Raw genomic sequence first — 26,713 nt, forward strand, 5'->3', positions numbered from 1 at the left:
AGTCAAACTCTGTTGTGAGAATCCATGCTCGTCATTTATTCCTCGCTCAGTCAGTGGAAATGGTTTCTTGCTTCTTTTTTTTTTTTTTTTTTTCTGATGATGATTTTTCAGATGGCCCTTACTGTGCTAGAGGTTGGCAGGGCTGTGGAATTTATATAAAAATCAAAGCTATGCACCGTTTCAAGGGTCAATAAAAACATTGGCAGCTTTGCTGACAGTAAATCATGCCATATGTTGTGCATATTCTGAAGGCCAAACAATCATGTTGAAAGCCTAAACCTGTGCACAGGCTTTCTCGAAAATGTTAACTTTATAATTTAGAGAAAAAAAAAATCACTTCATGTTGCAGCATACACAACAGTGAATTTCTCAAGTATAGGAATTTTTTAACATTTAGAGATACAAACTTCCAGGTATAACTGAGCCAACTATCAGATTTCATTTACTTTGCTAATACCCAAGTAACCTTTTACATATTCATATAGAAGGGAATTAGGAGAGTCCAAGTGACATTTACAGAGGATTGAAAGATTTTGGAAATTTTATTTCAGCCTACTGGTAAAGGAAACTGACATTATGAGCTGTACTTCACCGGCCTTTACCTGGTCTACCTTGAGAATCAGTCACATTTGATAATGTCTGCAGGCATCGCGTTGTGTTTCAGCAGGTTCCCCATTAGATTTCTGGGTACCTTTCTCATATAAAACACGCAGTTGTGATCGTACTGATTGCAGTGATCTGAGTAGATACCTACATCATTCATGCAATGTAGGTTTATGAGCCAATTCATTCTAGTGCTAAATTTCATAGTGAACACAGACACACAAACACGAACCTCAGAGCTGACCTCTGGCAAATGAAAGATGAATCCAGTGGTACAGCCCAAATTTTAACTTTATTTTCATAAATATTGACTTCCTGCTAATGTGGAGGACTCTGAAGTGTTCTACAGTCTGACAATTTTAATCATCTGTTCAGTTCAGCCTAGCCATCCGCAGTGTTTTATTTATTCACCAGCGATGATTACGACTCATCCTAGATGCAGGTAGATCTGCATCATGTATTTACAGCAGAAGGCTTTCTGCAGAGATTTAAGATAAAGTGCACGCTTGGAAGTATGCTAATAAGCTCACTGGGACATTTATTGAACTGGCGCTGCAGCATAACACTTTGAACACGTACGATGGTTTGAAAGGTGGCACCTAAAAAAACATACAAAAGTTCAAATTGACATTAAATATAAAATAATTCATATCGTAATCAATCCCCCTGAAGAAGAGAATACAGAATAGATTTAAATCACAAGGATGGTAGACCTGAACCACAGCAATCTCCTTCAAAAAATAATCAGGTCAATATTTATGTTGGAAATCTGATATGGTGTGTGTCACAGTTATGTGAAATGGAAGGAGCCTGAAGTGGTAAATGAGTGGTTACATATAGGCTAAAGTCAGGGTCAGTTTTGTGCTGTCTGCCTGGAAACCGCTTGCATTTGCAACAAAAACAGTAATAAGAAGGGAGAAGACAAGTTAAGACAAGCTGTTAGCTGCCTGGCCACTAGCTCGTTGGTTCGGTGTAGTTATTTATTTTTGCCCAGGTACCAGTATGTGAATTGCGTTGACATGTATAGTGTGGCCATGGTGTATGGCCAACCACCTGTGGAGGTTGTCTATCTGATGGGAGCACACAACCCAGGAGGTCCTGGATGACATAATCTTAAAAAACCCATTTTAAGATGCTGGAATTAAAGAGCTACCCGTTTCTACTGTTCTGTGCCTTTAAACTGTCAGTGGAAAATATTGAAAACTTGGAGGAAAGTGTGTCTGCTGATTTACAATGTTACTTCCTGGAGTTTTGCTGGCTTTGAAGCATTTTCCAAATCTAATCTATGGTTTTTAATGGAAACGTTTTATCCCTCAAGATGCGGCACTTTGCCTATCTCATGATGCTAATTGACTTTCCAAGTATTGAAAAAGTTGTGAGGAAAATAAGGGGTTTTAGAGAAAAAGATGTTATCAGAGCACTCTAATAATACCCATACACAGAAATCAGAATTATGTTGATAAAAATCCACTGACGATGCCTTTGCTGGCATTAAATTTAAAGCAATTTACCACGAACGTACTGCCAGTGTTAGATGTATATTGTGAGATGCATTGAAACTCTTCGGTTGGTACGATGATCAAACCTGAATAGTCGTCTCTGTGTTTCAGGATTTCTTCCTCTCCAATCGTGTTCTGCATCGACTTCAACCACAAACGGCAGTCTCACCAGCAAGGTATGGCATACATGGATCTCTGTTTTCATTCAGCCCTCAGGGCAGTGCCTATCTGTGTCTTCAATGCCTTCATTAGCATGTTGTGAATGGACTGCAGATCCAGTGCTAATGAGGCAGTGGCCTGCTTGATGTTGCTGTTGAATTTTTTGAAATGTCTTAAACGCCAGGAGAATTATCTCACAGGCTATGGAGCGGCAACAGGCCTTGACCTTGTCTGGATTGAAGTATACGATGACTCTTGAGGGCATTTAGACTGAACATGGCTGTCAAATGGAAAACAAGTATGAATCTCTGGGAGGCAGAACTTGTCCTTTGTTCAGGCTAATAAATCTCTCTGGGTTATTGTTGGCTCAGGCCAAAAACTGATCAGAATAGAAATGTCAGTGTATTTGATGTTAAAGAGTTTGAATGTACCATGAGTACAGTAAGCGCACCAGTGTTGTGTTGTTGCGTTTGTGAAAGGGCATGTTTTCTCATGCAGACACATGCACAGTGTTGCCTCCAGAGCAGTGAGCACTGATGGAGCATAGCTGCGGTGCTGAGCATCACGACTTTCCTCTGAGGGCTTCCCCGAGGTACAACACTGGACTCTAAATTTCATGCTGGATTAATTTCATTCTGAGCACAGCTCTCCACGATAACGTCCATAGGAGCGCAATGTTCGTCCTTGTGCGGAGTAAACAAGCATGTGAAGGAACTCGGCCTTCTTTGCATCCACTTAGCCGTTGCTTCCACGTCTTCCTGCTTAAGCTGGGCTTTGGAGTTTGTTGAACTTCAGAAGCCAACTAAACTCTGCAAGGAAACAGTTAAAGTTCATTTGTGTAATTTCCCATGGAGAGTTTTTCAGGAGGACGAGAGATCTATGACTTCCAACCTCCTTGGTTTTTGTGCTAAAGAACCAAATCAATATCCTTTGTGCGGGTGTTGCCTTGGTGATTTTGTGCTCTACTGAGCTGCTCAAAGTGCGTAGCTCCACATAAAGGTGACCCATTGATCAGGGCATACTCAATACATCACAGGGTGAAAGGTTTAAAAGCTTCAACTTAAACTGGCTTTAAGAAAAATATATATATTTCCAAGGAAATGATGGCCTCTGCAAGTATTGATCATATTACCTAATAATAAATAAATACATGTTTGTTTTTTTTTACCCTGTCAAAGGGAAATCAACTAACTTTCTGGGTGAATCCCTCCCAACTGGTGATGTGAGCATTACTGGAAATGACAACCAATTAAACATTAACTCAGAAAGAAATAGGCTACACATTAAATATGTGTCATCAGAATAAAATCCAAGGTGTCTAATATTTCGTTTTACGAGGAGACGCTTTGACTTTGAAGTTCACAAATAAATTTTGTTGCAGTAATTTACATGACCCCACCATCTTTCGTTTACATATTATTGCCCAGTAAGTGCCTCCTTTAGTTTCTCACACTATTTGATCCAGAGATTAAGTTAATTAATGACTCAGTTGTCTCAGACAATACAGCTAACTGCTTTTCATACCTCATGTTCCATGGTAGAGATAATTAGAGGGTAAAAAACCACGCATATTTTCTGAGTGAAACATGGATTTGAGTTGCACTTGCGACATCTGGATTCACTGTTTAATTATAAGTGCAGCACATATGCATTAAACATTTCATTTGTAATTCAAATTATTGTTGTCATAAAATATACATGCTAATTATGCCGTCTCTTTCGGCCCGAGATAAAGTGTAGACATTTATCTCCCACTGTCTATGTAAAGCATTTCAGTGTGAAAGGCAGAAAGGACTGAGCTGAAGGAGCATTCATGGTTATGCAGCTACAGTATAGTAGAGGCAGATTTGTGATTGGAAACCAAGATGAGTTCTTGTTTTATTTTATTTTATTTTGGTCCACATATACTGTTCATCTGTTCTATTTTCTTCTTCCTCTTCAGAAATATACTTTTACACAGCAGTGACTACAGTTAGCACCTCCGACAATATACCCTTTCAAGTGCAGTACACAAAAGCGCAGTTGTGCATTTTTCCTTGATTGATTATTTCACTAATTCGTCTATTATTTAAATACTCATTGATCAGTTTCTTCTACCAACTAAATACTAACACATTCATCATTTAAATACGAAATATCTCCTCCTTGTTCTGAACTTCAGCCGATGCCGCTGTCGCTTATATTAGAGAAACGATCTCTCCATTGCTTGGAGCAGGCTAAGGCCAGGGCTGCAGTTTTGCAGGGGATTTGCGTCTCTAATGAGAGCGCTTTCTGTTCTGTTCATTCACATAGAAGCGTTGGACTGGCTTTATAAGTTACAGCACAGCTTTTCATGCATGGAACTTTTGTAACACTTGTTTCTGGGATGTTAAGTCTACTGTGGCCAAAAGAGCAAAAGTGCTGACACTACTGGAAGTTGAAGTGTATATTAGATGTAAAATTCTGTGCTTTATTAGTGAGCCCTGTACTGGAACACAGAGTCATTAGATATTAAAAATGTTTAGCATGGCTCATTTTCTTGCTTAATTTCTGAGAATTCCATAATTTCCTGGTTGTGCAAGGTCTCCACCAGCCAGTCTGAGTCTGCTTTAGATTAATGCTGAGGGCACACTGCAAGATTTTTCTGTGAGATAGGATTCCCACTTGGAAAAAGTCTGCACCAGTCTGCTGTAGTTGGGGTGTGTCTAAACAAAACTCTGGTAGTGTATGAGGGGAACAGACCCACCCGACGGGTCATGTCACCTGATTACTGGCCCAACTGCAAACACGTGTTGCCAACAGCCAATAGAGAAAAAGAGAGGGTGGGACACAGGAACGGGCATCGGAAGACGACGGGAAGTAGCAGGAAAATCAAAACAATGGAGGCAAACACTGTTTTTTTTGTTTGTTTTTTTTTCTTCCTGATTGTTTATTTCCAAGCAGATAGCTGCACAAACAGCTGCAGAGAGATGATTGTCATCCATGTTTGTTTACTTCTTCTTCTTCTTCTTCTGGCGTTTAACAAACAACAAATTGATGCATTAACACACTAATATGTTTAACCCTTTAAACTCTCGTCTTCCGGAGAGTCTGTGAAAGAGGTTGATGCTTACAGTTGGCTTTAGCTGGTTTTGCAAATCATGTCGTGTGTGATCAAATGTCATATGGCGCAGTTGTTCAGCGTGTGATCCCCAGTCTGGTCCAGATCCCCTTTTGGTCGTCATACAAAAATCTGCTGAAACCAGCCTGTTAGTGTCTACTCCAAGTCTTTTGAAAATCTGTAAAGACTGTGAAAGTTTTGTAGAGTGTCTTGATCTTAACACTGGTAAAAAGCTGGTGGCCTTTGCTCCATGCAGGAGTTAAAGTACCTACAAACATACTGACACAGTATTGTTGTGTACACACTGCCTCAGATCGCCCACACAGTTGTGTTAACCTATAAACATACTACAGTATAAAAGCTTATTCCTGTCGTTCTGCTGACATGCCATCATCTGTGTGTGTGTGTGTGTGTGTGTGTGTGTGTGTGTGTGTGTGTGTGTGTGTGTGTGTGTGTTCGTGTGTGTTGTCCAGTTTGTGTAGGCATTGCATTAACATGGTTTAATCCTCTGCATGGCTTATTGGATACAAATCCCTCTCAAAGCTTTTAAAGCTCCTGCCTTTTCATTTCTCCCTCTCTCTGTCCATCTCTCTCTCTCTCTCTCTCTCTCTCTCTCTCTCAGACCATCATCAGACTCTTGATAACACAGTTTCTTCACCTAAATACTCCAACTAGATGCCATGCTTGTTTGTTTCAGGTGATTTTTGCCTGTGGGCCAAACTAACATTTTGTTACATTCTGTATATAAACTCTTCAAATGCAGGCACACAAATGCACAGAGGCATTTTACACAGAAACGCAAGTAGCTCAATTCAAAATTGTTTGACTGCCTGATTGCATTTTATGGCCAGACTAAACACCACTAATGAATAAGCATCAGTTTGGATCACACTAATAAATAATATTTAATTGCATTTGCTATCTGGTTATGATTTTCATATAGTAAAGACACACCAATACCTATGTTGCTAAAGTAGCCTCACCTGCTGTTACTGACTAATATTTACACCCACACTACACTTATATAGTAAAATACAAGCGATAAAAGTGCCTTACAATCAGTAAATTAAAAGGCGTTTTGTCTTGAGTTTACTTCACTATGAGTATCAGTATCAGGTGTTAGTGCTCACTGACTCAATCTTATTGATTGCTCTTCAGTACAAAGCAGTAACCCAATTTACTTAAGCATTATGTTTAGATTTCTGCTGGACTGGTCAGTGATACCAAGGAAGTGGCCAGTGGCCTAAGATGTGGTCTTGGAACCACAACGTTCCCAGTTTGAATCCAACCAGGGAGGATTGTTGCATGGCATCTGACTGCTCCGTCACTTTTTGTTTCCAGCTTGCATTATGTTAACCCCATTCCTGATACAAATACAAACACATACATACACTAGCTGACAGCTTTTCTTATCCGTTCTCTTTACCTCTGCAGGTCTTAAGAAAAGTAACTCTTTGCTAAAAGCTAAATTATGTAAGCTGACTTTGAACAGACAAATTGCCTGCAGTATCCCTGATTTGCCAGCCCTTCACCAGGCATAGTTATATGCCTGTATCAGACAGGTACCACCACCGGCAGTCCTTCATCTCTCTCTCTCACGCACACACACACAGAAACAGATCTTTCTACTGCTTTGTCTATGACGGGATTGGAACAGAAATAGAATTACACTTAACAGTGCAAACGCCTATTGTCAGCTCATCTACACCATGGTGGTCTGTGCAAAGAGAAAATTAAATCATGCTCTACTCCTCTCTCTTTGTCCTTATTAAAAATGTCTGATTTGGTTGTAAGTGTTTCTCAGAGAAAATGAATATCAGGGTAAATGTGCCTATTATTAATATGTGGGTTCTATTTTAATAACCTGACTACCAATTACTGGAGGTCTTCAATATCAGTGTCACATGACGTAACCTAATTAATGTGACAGAAACAGATGCTTTAGTTTCTCATTTAATTTCTCGTGCAAGGTCTCATTCTCAATAATATTTGAAGAGAGAAAGTATATTTTAAAATTGACTGTGTCTGTTTCTGGGAGTAATTGTAATTGCTAAAAAGCCAGAGAAAGTTAAGATACTAGCACTGTATATGATCAATGTTATGTAAAATAGTTGCTCTACGAGTACAAAGAATACGTTCAACGATGTATAATAAAGAAGTCTGAAATACAGCTACACACACTAATTAAACGTAAGCCTGAAAGAACAAGAAAGTTTTGAGCTTGACTTTAGGAAACAATCTTCACGCCTGTGTGATCTCCAAGGAATTTCAAGGGCTAGGATAAGGTTTTTGAGTTCAGGTCATTTTTAACTCAGGTAATTTATTTATAAGTTCTGTCCTGTCTGTCACAGTTGGTGACTTTTCGTTGATATTGTCACCATATGGCTGCTATGCCTGTTATTATTTAGTACAGATACATTCTGTACTAACAGCGCATTCATAGAAGACAAGTTACGTCACCCTCACGTCGCATCATTTATATGCACTGGCCTAAAAGATGACCTCGACACCCAACTGATGACTGATGATTTTTTATTTTTTTCATTTAGATGTGTTACTGCTGTGGTCTGGATACACGACACACCCCCAAATGCATAATTCAACAGGAAGCTGGATTTCTGCTGCATATAATGACAGCAGCTGTAGAGGAAAGCACTACGACTTAACATCATAGAGCCGGAGACAGGAGGAGTCAAATCCTGTCATTTTCACTGACTGCATACCCTCTGAGCATCTCTCTCCATGACGTCTCACTCATGCAAACACTTCCTGTTCTGCGTTTTGCCTTTCACAGCCCCTCCGACTTTACGAAAAAAAAAAACCTGCCCCTCTAACTCTTCTCTTTACATCCAGTGACGGCTCCGTATTTTTCCCTGCAATCTGTGACGCCATCTGGTCCTCTGTCCTCAGCCTGTAGTATCTTTGCTCTTTGAATCCATTTGACAAGATTAATACACTGCAACTCAGACAGATATAAGCTGCTCATTTTGATAGGGATCATTGGGAGGACATAAGTTCAGCACTTGTCATGAGAGGAGCAGACATTTTTTCTTCTTATTAGTTATGACAGCTCACCTGGCAAATCACGTTGATTCATGGCAAAACGGATTACATGTCCAAGATACACTCGGAGAAAAAAAAAATCTCTATCACTACAGCGTGACTTTAGTTGTCATGTAGATGTAAAACGTAAGATGTGACCCCTTTTATCCAGTTGTGTCAGCCGAGGTCAAAGGCACACTGAAACCACCCAGCTGGCAGGACAAACTGCCCTGTCCTGAACTGCAGTCAGATTATCAAGCTGATTGCTTTGAGATCAGCTGAGCGAAACATGTGGACAGTAAAATGCAATAATAACTAATATCGTCCAATACTGAGTCTGCATCCATGTCAGTGAATATGGTCAAATAGAATGTTTTGATGTAACAACACTGGAAGGAAAATAGAACAGTAGCTCATAAAACCTGCAGGCCTTGGTCCTGTATAAAAGCTTATAAAAGAAGCTTCAAACAGAACCAAATAAATCTTACTGAAGACACTTCCAGACAAAAGAAGAAACTATTGAAACTGGGCAGCAAAAGCACTAATGAAGCGCTGTTAGAAAAACTACTCAGAAGAGTAAATATGTTGCTAATCTAACTGTGCCACTGGTCTGTTCATGGTTGCCTCATGGCACTGTTCAAGATTTCCATGTTTTGTTGTTTTTTCCTGGATTCAATTATATGTTTTAGGCCATTGTGTTTTAAATGTATTTATGATCATCCTTGTGCATTTGAAAAAGTTTTCCTCTTTCATGGCAGAGCCCTTGCACTGGATTGTAGCCCTAAAAAAGTGGTTACTGCATGTGCAGTATATTCAGGAAAAATTGGGGCAATGGTGTTAATGTAATTAGTTAGCGTTGTGTCGACATGAGAGCTTTGGTGAGTGGAAAGCTGAAGCAGACATGACACCCACAGCTTCTACCTCTAGGTATCGACCCCTGCCCCAACAGAGGAAAAACGTGTTTCCTTGTCTAAATCCTTCTGTCTTGGCGTCATTTGCGAAGCTTTATGTAACTCAGTATTGAGTAAGCATCTCTCAGTATGAGGGTATTTGACCAAATGATCCTCCGGCTGGCTGAATTTCGCTCTTTTAATTTTGTCTCTGAAAATATGCACAGGTAACAGACAGTCTGATTGGGCCTCGGAGAGTCAGTCAGGATAAAGAGCTGCATCTGCATTAGTTGAATGTGGCCCGAGGTTGATTTAAATTGTTCTCATTTTATTCAAACAGCCCACTTGACAGTTTGAATATACTGCTGCAGACATACGTGGCGTGTAATCGGTCACTTGTTTTACACCTGAAGCCTTCTTGGCCCTCAAAGAAGAAGCAACAACTACTTGTTGGACTGCATGTGTACACAGTTCAACTGAATACTAATGAAAGTCTTGGAAGTTTTTTCTGACTTTTGTGACTGGAAGTCCCATCATCAGCTTGGCTTCCACTGCTCTGTACTTAGGCCGCAAGTCACACTTTTCTCTTATGTTATCCAATATAACATGGAGCTTGGAAAGATGTTTTATTACATCCCCCCTCACAGCATATGTTATGTTACATTCAAACCCAAAACAAAACCACACACACACTTAATGACAAATTTCACACCCTTTGGCTAAACCTGGCACCTAGGTGCAGGGTACATACGGCAGCGATGTGATGAATCATCCGTGATATTAATGTGTGATTCTGTTTTTGGGGAGGGGGACATTTACACTCTTTCTTTTTTTTTTACATACCTTTGTATGCCTGTGGTGAAAAAACAAGCACATGTATGCAAAGGTATGTAAAAAGGCATCAGGTCCCAACTACTGAAGAGGACCAGGATCTTCAACTTCAGCCTGAGCCGGGAGAAGGTCCAGTGGGTGGTCCTAGTTCCAAAGACGCCGCACCCCCGGGAGCCCACCACTTCAAACCTGTGGCCCTCACCTGTGGCCCTTAGCTGACGGAGACCATGCCGAGGATCATTTTGAACAACCTCTGTCCCGTGGTGAGCTCAGAGCTAGACCCCCTGTGGTTCACTTCCCAGCTGTGAACATCAGTTTCGACAACGTAATCATCTTTCTGAACCAGTCCCTGAAACAACTGGACTACAGCAGCGGTGCTGTGAGAGTCATGTTCTTTGAATTCTCCAGTGCCTTTAACACCATCCAGCTATACTATTCAGTTAGAAGTTCAAGTGAGCCGGTGTCGACCGCCACCTGGCTGAGCGGACACTGGACGACCAGAATATGTGAGGCTTCAGGATTGGTCTGCAGAACAGGTGTTCTTTCCCTTTCTCTTCACAATGTACACATCAGGCTTCAGCTACAACTTTCAGCTGCTGAAGTTCTCTGACCACCATTTCCGAGGGGGGATGATCAAGGGTACAGGAAGGTTAACAGTGACTTTGAAGACTGAAGTAAGCGTGACCACCTTTGGCTTAACACCCAGAAGACAAAGGAGATGGTGATTGAATTCCAGAGAACAGCACCCAAGACTCTACCGCTGAACATCCACTTTTAGACAATGAGCGGGTGGAGTCATGCAAATACCTGGATGTTCACCGCAGCAATGAGCTGGATTGGCCTCTGGAGTGCAATACAAGAGGGGTCAAAGTTGTCTTCACTTGTTGAGGAGAATGAGGTCCATTTGCGTGTGCAGGGGGCCACTGTCAGGAGGACAAGCTCAGTCCTGGGCTGTTCGCTGGAGTGTGTGAAGGAGGTGGGCACAAAGCAGGATGTTGGCCAAGATGGCAGCCATTATGGACAACCCCACTGCAGAACATGGTGGGACCCCCCCTGCAAGAAGGAGCTTCATCACCTAACACATTGTCACCAGTCACTTTACTCACTCATTGCACATCCTCCAATATAGTGAAAATATATTTATTGCATAGCTTTTTACCTTTTTCAACAACTCTTCTATGGTCTACTTTTTACTCTGTGTTTGTGTTTTTTGTACTGTGCTGTTCTGACAAAACAAATCCCTCCTTGAGAGATCAATAAATCTTAATCTTAATCTTGCTTGCCCAATTATAGTTTCAACCCTTCCAGACACATTATGCTCCTTAATTTTCTTCCAAACATCTCTTAACCTCTTCTCATTCTTGTTTTGTATTTTACTTTTCCAGCCAACCAATTTATCTTGCACGCTAATTAATGAGACTGGCTTCAATTAAAGTGGTAATTTGACCATACGGAAAAAGCAAGCAGAGGTACATCGTGGGCAGGTTTTCTCTGTTACACCCCTTTGTCTTTGTAAGTCCTTTGCCTTCTCCGTCTGTGAACACGACTCTGGGATACTGAATTTCTTGCCAGATAAATGTGTCTGCTGTGCAATGTTTTTCACTTCAAAAATAGACCAGTCTTCGCTTCAGCTCTCTGGGGAGCGTTTAGTATTTGAAACTTCCCTTAGCACAATACCAATACAACTTATTTTTGTAATGTAATGATTCAACAGTGAAGTCATCCACCTTTATGAAACCTTTAGTATAAATACCGTTACAGCCTGAAAACCTCCATGTATGTATTTATTATGCTTTTTCTTATTTGGTCACTGGCAGGATGAGTAACTATAAAACCAGGTGACATACTAATACTACATATTATGGTGCTGATGTGATTGCAGGCACTTTGCAAAAGTAGCCTACATAAATTTTTTGGACCCCCCAGTGTTTCTGTCTGTCAAATGTAAACGTGAGTATCTGGATTTTAGCAAGAGTTTCTTCTCCTTTGGCACTGACCCAGCAAAAATTGTGTTAAATGTCCATTTTTCTTCACCAGCCAGCTGTTAAGTTTGCCTTCTGGACAGTTAGTTACAGTCAATTTATCAGAGTGCTTGTTGAAAACATTGCATTGCGGTGGTAAACTAAATATGTGGGCTGTGAGGCCAAAATAATGAGCCAAGAGAGGCTTATAGGCTTGATGAACACTTTTGGCTCATGGTTACCGAACACATACTTGTTGTTCTCTGGGCTCTCGTGGCTTAAGGATTATTATGAATATATCCAGCCCTGTATAAAAGTTTCTTTATTAAATCTCTTGTGCACAGTCACAGGGTGAAGCCCTGTGGGGTCATGATATCTGTGAACTGGCACTCCAATGGGACTTTTCAATTCCCTTAATCAACTATTTGGACAATGTGAGCTATTTTATTTATGAATGGGCACTAAGTGACATTGTTTCTCTCTGTAAAGAGACACGTTCATAGATGTAAGCGTTGGTGACAGAAGACAATAATGATGAACAAGATATTGGCCTCAAGGCCATAAAAGCTTTTCCTTTTCCTTGCTTTCTGTGGACAAGAACAAGAAAATGATTGAAAACATGAAGTACAAGAACAGATGTGAATCTGCAGATGAGGTTTAATGCTCTGCAGAACAGTTCGCTGAAAAACTGGAAGAGCAGCCTCCTCAGCTCCACAGCCCATCAGGGGAACTGCTTTTTACAGGCTTTTCTTCTTTTTAATGAGGAGACGGGGACTGTGCGGGTAATGGGCTTTGTCCTGTGTCGGTAAATGAGAGGTGGAAAATAAACTGCACTTTATTAATATATATAGGGATTTTGCAGTGATTAGCACTGTAAAGTGGCAGACTCCAGATGTTAGCAGGTGGAGGACTCATTAGCACTCCCAGGAGGAAGTGAGATTAAGATATGGCAGTTAAGTCAGATGTGGGGTGTGGGTGGTTATGCTGGATGGGTGGCAGTAAGCTGAAGGTTAGAGAAGGTTAGGGACGAATTTACATACTGTAACTGGAAGGCTCGTCATTAGTATTCACACACACACACCTCCTTAATCAGCTGTAAAAAGTGATGACTTAACTGTCACATTCCCTAGTGGAGCTGCTCAATGAACAACCAAATAACCGATCATATTGGGTTAATTCTGTTAAGTCTTGCTTCATGGTGTGTTTGATCCTTCTGTTGGATCTGTGGACAGGAGATTTCATATGTTGCTACAGCAACACCGGCTTGAGTATATCCTATTTACAGGGTTATTACATTTTTCACTTATTATTCTCTTATCAGTGTCGAAGTGAATGACAACGTTAGGATATTTTAGTATCACAACGGTGGTAGCAAAGAGGAATAATGTTCTCCACTAAGCGAACATCAGAGACCAATAAAAAGCTACTTTTTGCTAAAACTGCATCTTCACTTTAGGATAGAATTATTGATAGATAAAGTTCACAGATCGTTTCTTGGGGATGTAAATGTCATAATAACACAATAACATTTACATCCCTCACGTGTCTTTCGGCATACCCAGCAGTATAAGACACTGCATGTCCATCACAGCATCCCGCCGTTCTGAATACAGGAGAAGCTGCTGGTCTGACAAACTGCACGAAGCTATCCATTTAAGACGACATGCACAATTAATCCTCCTGAAGAAATAAAGGATTTAGATTAAGCCCCCACAGCTGCCAAGCAATGCTAACTTTAGCATTATCAGCATGTCACTTCAACAATGCTCTTATTTTTATTACACAGAATTGGCTTCTGCCACAAGCTTGTCTTCCCGTTTCTGTCTTGAGGGTAGGGTTTAGAACGAGGCTAATGCAGTGACATGGTAAATAGTGCTGGGGATGGGGGTTGTGAGGAGATTAAGGCCACATGAACTGGCTGCAGCTTGAGTTTTGGAATCATCAACACATCACTACGGGATGACAACATGTCAACCTTTGTGCAAAGCTTCATTAAAACACTCCTGTCTCTCTCTTTGACTCACACAGCTACACACATCTAATCAGTTTGTCAGCACCAGCAAACTAAGGTCATTGGGTCATTTTCAACTTGTACGATTGTTAAGCCTATAGACATTCCCATCCCCCAGGCCTCTGTCTGTCTGTTACAGCATCATGTCCCATCCCCTCCAGTGAGCTACCATGGCTTTTGTGGACCCATTAGCATGGCACTCTTGAGCCTTTCCGGAAATGTGACGCGTGACTTTGTCTGGCTTAGGATTTTAAACCACCTGCTGTCTGCTCCACATCAGAGCTTGATGGTTGGACAGCTAGCAAAGATAATGATGTGCTGAATGATGGGAAGTGAAAGAGGTTATTGTGGTTAAATGTGAATGTGGCATTTGTTTGTTTCCTTTCTTCTTCTTTTTTTTTCCGCTCTCTGAGCCTCAGTTGACGATGACCTCCAGAGGTATATTGCAGTAGAGGAGGAGTAGAGGAACACATCTGGTGTTTGGATGCATGTGTGGAAGTCTGCTTCTGTGGTTGTGGATTGTGTGTAAGTTGAGCATCCCATCTGGCCAAGCCAAAAAAAACAGGACTCAAGCCTGGAGCATGCAGTGTTGCGTATTTCTGTGAAGACATTCATATCTGTCTTTCTTTCCTCACTTGTCCTCACACAAAACTAAATGAATTTGGAGAATGTATATTATACGTGCAGGGAAGAAAATGTTTCTTCAAACACATACTGTAGGTTAGCATGCGCTTACACAACGCTTACAGCCCATGACATGCATATCTTATGCTGATGAATGCACCATATTGGCCTCAGGCAGGTGTCCAGCCTGAGCTGCAGCAAAAATAGCATTCACATGCATACTTGCATTCAGATTAACTGTATCTCTCATACAGCAATTTGAAAAATCACTGCTCTTTTCTTTATATTCATCATCACGTTTTAGTTGGTCTCCAAATGAATGTTACTAACGGAACTATAGTTTATAATCTTGCTTCATGTATATAATATACTCATCTATTGGCTGTGCTGTATGTAATGAAAAAGGTCAGTGTAAGTGTATGTAGTATTTCCAATGGGCACAAAAATGTGAAAATTAGTTCATAAAGTCACTGGGTACTTATGTCCTCCAACAAGTTTTACGTTAGGTTGATTTTAAAACTTGATCAACCATTTGCTAAACGTATTCGTTCAAAAGCAACTGTCACATTGATTTGATGTGTTGTCCTAAGGATGTACTCCTTACACAGAGAACGTGAGGGGTGGTATATTTTTTACTGTCTCTGAAACCAAAATACTGACCAAAAGGGGACAGTTTGTTAATATTCCCCAGCATGTATTGCGTCTGGTCTCAGTCACATAAAGGGCCACACACTGCAATACAAGAATTGTTGGGTTGGTTTTTTTTGTTGTTGTTGTTGTTGTTCTGAACAAAAGGTACGGACGCTGGAGATGTTTGGGATTCACACTAATGGCTGTGAGCACAGTTTGTAGCCCTCATGCATGTATTTAAGATTAACAGATTGAGAAGTTGGTCAGTGTGGTTAGGACAGAGCCTTAATGGGATGTGTTCTACCACATTAGCCACAAGGCACCCCTGGTAATAGCTCTTTCCTCGCGTAGTTACCTAGAAAGCTACTTCAAAATCTGCATTTGTAATTGTCATGTTCTCAGGCTAGAAGTGAGAAGACTGTTTTTGCCTCAATTTAATGAGATCAAGGATCAACTAGTTAAAATTAAGAAGTAGCGAAGCGGAGGTTTAGTTAGACACTCTTATAAATAATAATGATGAGATTTGAAAAGTCAGCGATGATGAATGTGACTCTGCATTTCAGGCTTGACCTGATTTGACTTGGCCTGCCTCTTGAAGATCATAAGGAGCTGAATATACAAGTATGAGGGCTGGTGACAAAGCAATGCTTTTTGAATTTTCTCAGATCTGAATTCCAAGGAAGCACACAATGTTTTTTTTTATTCTTATTCTTATTATGTAAGAGTGTTTTGCTGCAGAAAGTGAGTGGTTACCTGCCTGAAATATGAGTCATTGGCCTGTTTAGATCAAGCGTCACATCTGCTGTCACTTGCTACTGAGGAGAAATAATGGATGTAGATGCTTTAAAAATGGCCAGACTTGGTGTAAATTTGTAAAACAAACCTTAGCTTTGACTATATCCCCTGATCCTCAGCTACGGTGAAGTCCTAATATAACAATGCTAACAAAGAGAAGAGCTGACACATTCCAACAACAGACCAATTGCTATTTTGAGTCCACTGTCAGAGTTATTTAGGGATGATAGCTCACTCAGACTGTTTTGAATTGCTGTTTAATCTTGGGAGTTCATTCAGCGACACCGATTAACCATGAACATGGACCTTATCTGCGTGGGTGCCAGGATGAGACAGTTTCCTGCATTCTACAGCCCACCCCCTCACCCTCCACCCCCAGAGACACACTGTGTACTTGGCAAAGGATGTGCTGCTATCACATTCTGTGTCACAGCCACACAGTCGTATTAAATGTGAGAGAAGGATGGGCAGTCTGGGAAATATGAGTCAGGCCTGGGTTTTAAAAACTCTGCAAAAGTCATTAAATTAAATCAAGGTTGAGCAGGCGCTTTAGAGGCTGCTTTTCCCATTTGAAAGACAAAAATAGGAGGAATCAAAGAAAAATGTTGAAACTGACTGATTGAAGCTAACTGTTTTTGAACAGATTGTACTTTGCTGTTAACGTGCAAAAAAATAAATAAATAATCATTCCTGGAAAGTTAGATGTGTTTGCCACTGTATTAACTGTGAAGGTTTATCTGTCTGTATTATTTCTCTCCCTTTGTCCTCCTTCATTGCTGCTATTAATTTCTTGCTTGCTCCAGTGCATTAGGCCACTGAACAAAAGGCAGAGCCAAATCAAGCTGACAGGTCAACTGAACCCAGGGTAGTTTGACAAATATGGATACTTCCAGGAAAGTATGAGCCTTTTTTTTTTTTTTAATCTAGTTTACTAACTCGAAACTTTGGTATTGAGTGGGGGCTGCTGCATGCTTTTTGAGTGATAGTTGAGTTGATTCACTTAATATCGAAATCTATAAAAGAGACAGAATCACTGCAGTAGTAATGAATAGAGTAATGCACATTTGGGAATGGTGCTGTTGGGCATAGATGAGCCAACATGCAGCAGGATATGGTACAAGTGTATGGATGTTTTAATGTTGCAGTAAAACTAAGGGACAGTTTTAAGCCTTGACTTTATGACATGATTTCTAATTAATACATAAAAAGGTCAGTCCAGCAGATGATTGATATCTGCAAACCAAAGCCTTAGCAGGCTCAATAAATCATTCAGTGACCTCCTTCTTCCTGTATGGAAGCATCTGCACTCTTTTTCTTTGTGTTTTTCCTTTAGTTCTTTGGCCATCTGTTACCAGCCAAGACAACATAAAAGCTGCCACCCTTTAACTATGCATGTGGTTCTAGCTACAGTTTCCATGATACATTTCTATGCTTATGACTGACGGTCTCTCATTGCCTTTATATTTAAACGATAATTGTCTGCAGGTAGGGGGTGTGCATGACTGAGGTGATTGAACTTGCAGAATTAGGCCACCGCTTTATTAAACAGACATAAATGAAAAGTTTAAATCTCCCCTCAACTGGGTTACGGTTGATCAAAACAATTTCTGTCCCAATTCAAAACATGCATTTACAATATGCAGATACTCACTCCTGAATAGCTAAAATATGTGTTCTCTAAATGCATTTTGGAAACATGATGTAGCAAGCTGTTTTCTGTTTTCATAAGCTGATTAGGACTGTAATTACACCACAGTGACTCACAGTATATAACATATAGCACATATGAAATATTAAACTTGAGGATTATACTGTATAAGATCTGCTCTTTGTAAGAAACTCACTGTGGGCTGAAAACAAATGTATGCAAAAAATCAAAGTGGGGCTTTGCTCTTATTGTGGCCATCCTGTAGTGTAAAAGTAACACAAAGTAACGAGTAACAAAGCATGAATGAGCAAGTTGTGTTAAAGTCTAAAATCGTTGTTTGGGCATGTGGACAAGGAGCTTCCCTCTTCTTCATAAAGCTGCGGTGGAAAAGACATAAGCTTCTCAATTGGCTTGGGATTGGTTTGAGTGAGGCAGGCTGATGTAATAATGTCAAAATGTTTAAGCCCTGGGGCATCTTTAAAGAGCTTTCAGCAGCCTCACAGGGAGAAAGACAGGAGAGCGGGAGAGAGAGAGCAAACCAGAGAACATCTCTGAGTGGAGACACCTTTTTCCTGCACGCATAGATGAAAAAGGTGGAGCGGAGACATTTCATTAGTGTGAAGTGGCATACAGTAGCAATGAGGAAGAGGAGAGACGGTTAATGCGGATGGTGGGGAGAGAAAGAGGAAGTCAGTGATATCACGCAGCAGCAAACACACAACACAGATGACTAAGCTGTATTTCTGTGGATTCGCCAATGCCTGAGCACCTCTAAAGCCTTTGGCAGTGACACAGTAATGTTCCCACTCTTCAAAGGAATCTTAAAACGTCTCTGTGATTTACATTAAAGAGGACTAATAGACTCTCTGTAGTTATGGTTGACATATTCAATTCTACTTAGCATTTTAAATGTGACGCGCTAAGTTGCGGTAGGCGTTAAGAAAGAGGGCGATCCTGTTCAGTCTGAAGCACTGCCTGCTTAATGCAGGAGCGGAGGAGTACACTTTAAGATGCTTCTCTCTGACACAAAGCCTGGACCACAGCAAAGGCTAGTGGGCTGGCACAGCTCAGTTTTTATTAGGGCTCAGTTCAAAATGGCCTTTAGCCAAGGTTTTTTTTGTTTTGTTTTGTTTAGTTTTTTTGTTTGTTTTGTTTTGTTTTTTTTATGACCTGCAAAAGTTGTGTAGGTAAAAGTAGAGCAGCACTCAAGCTGTGTTTACTGCTGCCACACTGATCACCTCTGCCATCCGTGCTAATTGCATTTTCCTCACTTGTGAAACTTCAGCCTCAGCCGAGCTCCCAGGAGTCATACATAGCAGGTTATTAATCAGCCAGTGAGGTCAGAGGGAACACGCCAACTCATCCACGTCTTGTCTTCTCTGTGAATCAACTAAATCGTCCCAAAACCTTCGCTCGAGCACACATCCTGTGACACATCTGTGAGTGAATCAACTATTCCAATCTCACAGATGAATTTTTTTGCTCCCTGAATTGCTTCCGGAAAACAGGGATTCAGTCCGGCTCGATCAAGTGAGAGTGAATGACAGTATTCATGTGAAAACACCAGTTCCTCTCTGTGGGTGACAGCAGATTATTCTGTTACTGAGTGGCATGGCTGTTTGTCATATTTACATAGTCTGATTCAGGATTTAAAGTGGAATATATAAAGGAGAGCCAGAAGCAGGTCTTGTCCTATTTATTTGTCACAGGAAAGGTGAAGGCTTTTTTTCCACAGAAAAAAATTTGCATGAATAAGAAAATGTGTAGTATTTGAGTATAAAATGCTAATCTGTTGATTTGATGCCACAGTTTGATTAATTTGGTTCAATGTCATGGCTCTATAAGCTAAATATCTGCTAAGATAATTTACTTTCACGGTCACTGAGAGTTCTCTTGTTTCTTGGTCTCAGTCTCAGATATGGTATCATAAACGGTTCAATTAATTATTCTGGGCTGCACTAATTTCCGTTCAAGTGGGGGAGTCAGAGAATTATTTTCTTCTTCGTCTGACCATGTAATCTTTCTTGGTTTTCATTCATGTGAGAAAACATTAGCCCACCTCATTAATCATTCTTGATTTCATTAGAGATGCACAGTCTAATGGTTATAGGAATATGAAAGTAAAGTGTGCGATTCAGCTCATGCATTTACAGTTCAGGACAATTTGTAGCAGACAGTTGCGTGGGTACTAAGTCAGGGCTCGGCAAAACAAAATTAGGATTCAGTTTGAGTTGTATGAATTGATTGTGTGCGGCCGCCTGGTACTTCCAAGTTCATGTAGCCTCAACTGCAGCTGGTGTTGCTTTATGGATGAAGAAACATGCCTCAGCCAGTGAGCTGCCAACAGTAACAGATAACAAGTTATCAAGTTATAAAGAGGAAAAGGTTTTTTAACGTATGAATTATTTGATTCTGTATCCGTGGTTAAAAAAAGTCATTAATCCTAAAACAGTGAATGTTGCAGGGAACTTTTCGTTGGAGGGACTACTTCAAGGAAATATTTTTATTTCAGAATTTAGCATATAATTAAGTACAGTGATTTTAGTTTTGCATTTGTGTTCCCTAATAAAACTCAATGTCAAGCCTCCATGACATGGTGTGAGAACTTAGCATTGTGTCTCACACATTTTGTCCACGCTGTTCATTGCTTTGTTTTTATGTTGTTGTTGTTTTTAACTAACTGTGGCTGACAAAGAGCACCTGAGCACCTGAGCACAGGAACACCTTCTTCCTCTCTGCCTTTAACGCTGGCACTGTCAACTGTAGTGAGTGTTTTGAGGCAAACATACAGAATGTAGAGTCAGAAGCATTGGTTAGGCTTCTGTCACCAGACAGCATCTGAATAGATCAACAGTGAATTATTAAAGTGGCAAACTGCATTATTTTTCCCTTTGCATCACGTTTTTATTTGGGGCTCCCCTCTGCACTGGTGCTGGGAGCAGAGGGAAGTGTGTCAGAAGTGATGACCAGGAAGACTAGTGCAGCTGACGTCACAGCAGCACGTCATTGTTGTTTTCAGGAGTCCGCCTGGGACCAAGTCACAGATACAGAAATAAAGAACTGGGACATCTTCTGATTTGGACTCTCTCAACTGCAGAGGCAATAACCAAAGTGAAAAAGTCTGTACCAGTATTTCAAATGGTAATGTTTGGCTTTGAAGGTTTTCTAACATGACTTGGGACAAAATACTAAAGAACTCAGCAGGAATTTGACTATTCAAGGAGTGAGAAACATGTCCTCAAATCTTTCTACTGTGACTTTCTCGAAGACAAGTGGAGCAGACAAATTTCATGGGGGGAAAGAGGACATGAAGGAAATGTTTTCATGTTTTCTGCTCAAACACAGCACAAGTTTCCAAACAAAAACATATTGTTGAGATAAAAAAATAAATAAATCATAATCTGACCCTTGCAAGCGCCAAAAGCATTTTAATTCCAGGCTGTTAAACTGTTCTTATTCAGTCAAATACAGAAGTATGAACGTCAATCATTTTCAAGCATAGGTGTCAAGTACAACTGAGCTTCTCGCATGAAAATCAACTGGAAAACAAAGTTAGGAATCCCTGTGTGTGTTTGTGTGAGGTTTATCCTCATGACGACTCAAAGTACAAACCCTGTTAGAACAGAGAAATACATCGCACAGTGCTTCACATTCTCAGCTAAAGAAAATCAATCGCAGCCAGTTCTCATTCCCTGAAACTCCAAAGATCCAGGGTATCATCCATCAGCTCATGGCATCCCATTTAGTGTTGCCAAACATTGGCCCTGATTTGATTGGTGTAAAAGGTCCTGCATTTAAGTAGCCTCTAGAAATTTCTTGATCAACGAGTGGAGTCACAGGTTTAGTGTCCCAAGCTGATGTTGGATACGTGAAGAATAAATGATGAAACTCGTCAGAGAAAATCTAAAAAACTGAAATTTACATGTGATCAAAAAGTAGAGTCCCTCATACCAAGGTAATCCACAGAAAGGCAGCAGGCACCTTTCACTGGCCACATCCATTCATATTCTGCATTATAATATCTTCATTGTGATTCTGGCGCTGTTAAGCGGAGCGAGGATTGACAGACGAAGCCATGCAAAGCTTATGACATTCTTATCATGTGCTTGGAAAAACGTTCGGCAGCTTTACAGCAGCGGCCATTAAAAACAGCTGTAATGTCTTCCTGGTTTGCAGAAATGAAACCCGCTACAGCATTTAACCTCAACGAGCAGCATCAAGGACACGCCACTATTGATTCTTTAACCAAATATCTGCATGAAATGCTTACAGTATTCAAGTCTCTTGTCATGTTTATTTGAGGCCATGATGGCTGCATTCTCAGTGAGTACCAGTTAGGTCGTATTAGATTACAGCACGTGAGTCAAGATGTGTGCCGCTACAGAGCAGACAGAGGCCTCCATTTATACATTTTCCATTCAATTTGTCTGACTGAGAATATGCATTTTATCAGTTTGCTTTATTTTACCTTATCATCTAAGTATTAGGGACAGATTGTTTTTGGGTTTTTTGTTTTGTGTGGGTTTTTTTTTTTAGTTTTAGTTTAGTTCTTGTCTGCCTAGTGAGTTTTATCGTAAACTGCACTTGTGAATGATGACACAGATAAAGTGAAGGCAGTAATAACAATGATTATAATAATAATCATAAGATTAGACCATACAGACATTTTAGTGGCTGTGTGTGGCTATATGTAGCTAAATGCCCTCATGATGCTAATGGCCTCACAATGACAATAAAAACATGCTGATGTTTTTTGGGATACGGCTTTTCCTGTCCGCCATCTCAGCAGTACCGATGGTAAACGACGAACGCAGCAAATAAAATGTTTTTTGAAAGTCAGTCAACTAAACTGACATTTTGACTCAAGGGAGTTATACCTGTGCATATTGATTTGTGACTGTACCAGTTTTGATATAAACCCATGATAGCACTGGAGGTTTGGAGAGGGGGGACACCAAAGTCAGCAGAATTCTTCCTCTGGGGAATTCAATGGGAATCAGTCCCAAAGTTGTTTGGATATTTCTACCTAGATTATAGTGGTAGATCAACCAGCGTTACCGCCACTTCATGTTCAGGGCATGAACATGAACACAGCGTGCACTAAACCTAACAAAGACACTAATTAAAATATCACGTTGCGGTGGTGAATCTTACTCATCAGAGGAATGGATTCCGTTTCAACTTGAAGGTTCCCTGTGGTGTTTTTGACATCTATGAGCGCTACATTATACACATGCACTAGACTCCAGCGCATGCACCGACTGAGTGACAGGCTGCCAATACCTGTCAATGGTTTCACGCTGTGCAACAGTTCTGCAGGTGGTTATAAGATGCAGAGATTTGCGATCCAGAAGTGCCAGCTTTAATGCAGCGAAGAATACTGCGAACTAGCAAATTCAGATTTGAATAATAAGCAGGATTTTACCAACCAGTATTGCAATAGTTTCAAGAGGAAGATGAAAGACTTTATCTGACTTCACGATGTGTTTTGGTGTGTAATATTTGATAGAATCAGGATGTTTGTATCGGAAAAAGAAAATTCAACAGGTTAGCTTGAGGTCTTGATCGTCTCTGTCCTGGCTGTCGCATTGGTCGGGTCTTCAGACAGTCTCTTTATCCTGCCATGAAAGGAGCTGCATGCATTTCCCATTTTGTTGTGCACACAAAAACTGTGGATCAAAGCCTTTCTGTGGTTCAGTGACATTTTAGGCTCCAAATGTCATCTAACATCCAGTATGATGGTCGTGATTTGATGCAAGTTGTGTTACGTAAGATGAACATCAGTGTCTGTGCATCAAGGGACCATTCAATAAAATTTTTACCCAACATCTCACATTGAAAGGTCTACCCAACGTTATAGTGATGAAACACCAAGAAGGAAGGACACAGTGTGGGATTACATGCCCCACAGAAATTGTTGTGTTCATAGTGACACCAGTGGTTTCACACAAAGCACAGACACATCTGCACGTTTGCCACAAAGCTCCACAACAACTCCACTGGCTGTGACTACTGATCAACAAAGAGCAATCAAAGCTGCACAATTGCTACATCAGACATATCCACAGATATGATGCAAATCTTGCTGATCCCTTTCTAATCAGTTTCACTCTCCTTAAGGCATCAACATATCTTCTTTGCTTCCCAAAATTAGATTCAATTTTGCAGATCCGTTCAATAATCAGGTGCAGATGGCGACAGATGATGCCGGTTGTCCTCTGTAATGGTAGTTACTGATCCCATCCCACCCCCCTCCTTCCCCCTTGAGCAAAACAGCTGACACAAATGAAGTGATTATGTCAATTTCCAGCGAGCAGAGATCTGCATGTGCATTCTTGGAGTAACACCTGCACAGTTGTCCGCACACACTCTTGTTGCCGCTGAGCCGCAGCAGATGTTTGTGCCAGTGCTCGAAGACTGCCCAGATGTCTTCTTCATCCCTGCTTTTATCAGCAGAAAAGGCAAACTGCTCAGCACGCATGGAGCATTTACAGACCATTATTCTTAGGACAAGCATATTGGGACCATCCTGTGCTCAGCCTAGATTCCTCTCCACGCCCTTCTGTCCGCCTTTCTTCACTTTAAGTGGTTTACTGAAGCTGCGTATTCTTCAGCAGAATCTCCCTCCGGAAACGGTCGGATAAATATAATTGGATTGGATTGTTTATTATGCATCCATGTCCATATTGAGGCATTAGTCCATCCTTCCAAATATCCTAAACTTCTCAGGAAGGCTTCTTCTTCAGGTTTGGAACAACCATCCACTACAGCTCAAAGTTCAAAGGTCATCTGTGGCATTCTTGAGAAAATGATAGTAGGAACCACCAGCTGAAATTTTTGTACAAATATTCACTTGGCTCAAATGATGACCTGATTAGAATTTTTTGCTCAAAAGTCAGAAAACACATTTCTGGTCATGACTGAAAAATTCATGAACTAATTATGAAAGAAATTCACAAATGTTTATGAGGATATAATAATGAAGTGAGAGTATTTAATATACCAAGATCCAAAGTGCCATGCCTCATAATGTTGTGCAAAAAACCTTTCTGGCCATGAATCAATGTGTAACAACAATGTAACTTAACAGGGCATTTTGACTGCAATTTGCATTTTTTGGATTGCTTAATAGGTGAAACCATTGTTGGGGGCCTGCCGTGAAACTGCAGAGAAAGTACTGACCCGTATTTTTGTACATGCAAGGCATTGGACGTACTTCACTTCATGAGTCTGGAGAGACGTGAATGTGAGGTGGAGTCATACAACTGCGTGGCAGTAAATCAGTAAAGCAAAGGTGCACATTTTGCAGATAAAAACACGCATAAAAATGTATTTCTGAGAACTTTTTGGGGATTTTGAATTGTTGAAACGTTGTGACTGTGAAATTATCAGTTCATCAGGTTCCTGCAACGGCTGTGAACACATGCAGCTTTTGATTGTAGATATTTTAAGACTGTTACCTTCCTGCAGTGGTCTCTTCACCCTCTGTAGTCATTATAATGTTAGTTATAATTAAATCAGTGTTATTTGGAAAAAGAAAAGGAAAATGATTAGTTTTAGCTAAAACCTGTATTATACAGTAGTCGGTGACTTATCCATTGCTTGAAGTGAATATAAGAAGCATCTTTAACAACTTCAAGAGAAGCTTTGGATCACACGTGCTGCTTTCCTGCTGACCAAACAGGCCATTGTTGTAACTCAGTAAATGCAGCACTCTGCTGTCAGTCTGAGTGGTCTTTCTTTATCCACGAACATCCCGTGGGCTTTTACAGTAGGCCAGCCTGTTCTTGTCCTACTTTCCAGTGTGCCTGTCCAGCCTCTGTGTCGTCTGTTAAATGTGACGTGCTGGCCCTCCCTTCATCGACCTCTTTGAGGTATCAGACAGCAGAGTGGCTACCCTTGGAGACAGGGGGGCTCAGTGTGCATCTATCCATCTTGTTTCAGTGTGCGTGCCTCTCTAAAATCCAATTCCCTCTTCTTGTGCACGCATACTCAGCGACACTCATCCATCTTTTGCTTCCCATGAATCTGGACCGTATGGTCAGGAGCTGCGAGCACAACATTAGTTTCAGTTAGTGTTTTATCCCCCCAGCCCACTCTCCTCTGTACTCTCGTAGTGTCACCCAGCCTTCTGTGAAAAGGCTGGGTGACACTATGTTCAAGGCTAACAACATCACAGTAGCAGGGAGTCGTCAGCAGCTGCTCTAAGCCAATAAAGAGGATGTTAAATTGAGAATCCCTGCGATAGCTGGGTTGTTGGCAGTACCGTCGGCCATATTCCAGACAGCGGTAAGAGCATCACTGGTAATGCTGCGGGTCTCAATGGGCTGTAATTGAATGAGACTTATTCAGTTACACATATATGTCTATGTCTCCCAGTCGGGCAAAGGAAAGTGGAAAGCGTCTCTTGAGCTTCATTCAGCAATCACGAAGGCAGAGATTTTAATAACAGTAATGCCAGCTTAATGGCTACTTCCTGCCAGTGTAATTGAAAATTTGAGGCGTCATATTGGCCCTTTGTTTTCATGGCTTGATGATGTAATTTTATTAACCTTAGACATCGAAAATGATACTAAATCATCAGGCATCTCTTTGTTGATACTTTCATTGCAGAGTCCCACCATGAGGGGGGAAAATATTCATGCTACCATTAAGACCCAATAGTTCCTCACAGCAATTGGCATGATGTGGATACATGTTAGCCTCAGGCTCACGTACCATTACTCAAATTCAGCAACCTTGCTGAGAGGCAGAATGGCCACATGGTTCTCCAGTTGTGTCGCTGACATGAATCGGGTTTGCATCATTGCAAGGTTCAGCTCAGTTCAGAGTTTTTTTTTTTTTTGTTTTTTTTTTTTTACTTTTTTACCAGTAAGAATCAGGACAAGAGTGACAGAGTGCTGATGTTTTTTCAGTAAGAGCATTTTAAAGGTATTATATT

General features: G+C 40.8%; 1 protein-coding gene across 2 annotated transcripts in view; it reads left to right on the top strand.

The window, feature by feature from the left end:
- dlgap4b (discs, large (Drosophila) homolog-associated protein 4b) overlaps positions 1-26,713 on the top strand; it is a 103,229-nt gene that overhangs the window by 37,147 nt on the left and 39,369 nt on the right. For both annotated transcript variants that reach the window (XM_029502892.1, XM_029502893.1), the window contains exon 2: positions 2,214-2,278. The gene's annotated coding sequence lies outside the window, so the exon portion shown is untranslated. The remainder of the gene's footprint in view (positions 1-2,213; positions 2,279-26,713) is intronic.

Source organism: Echeneis naucrates, chromosome 5 (assembly GCF_900963305.1).
Source record: "Echeneis naucrates chromosome 5, fEcheNa1.1, whole genome shotgun sequence".
Lineage (NCBI taxonomy): Eukaryota > Metazoa > Chordata > Actinopteri > Carangiformes > Echeneidae > Echeneis > Echeneis naucrates.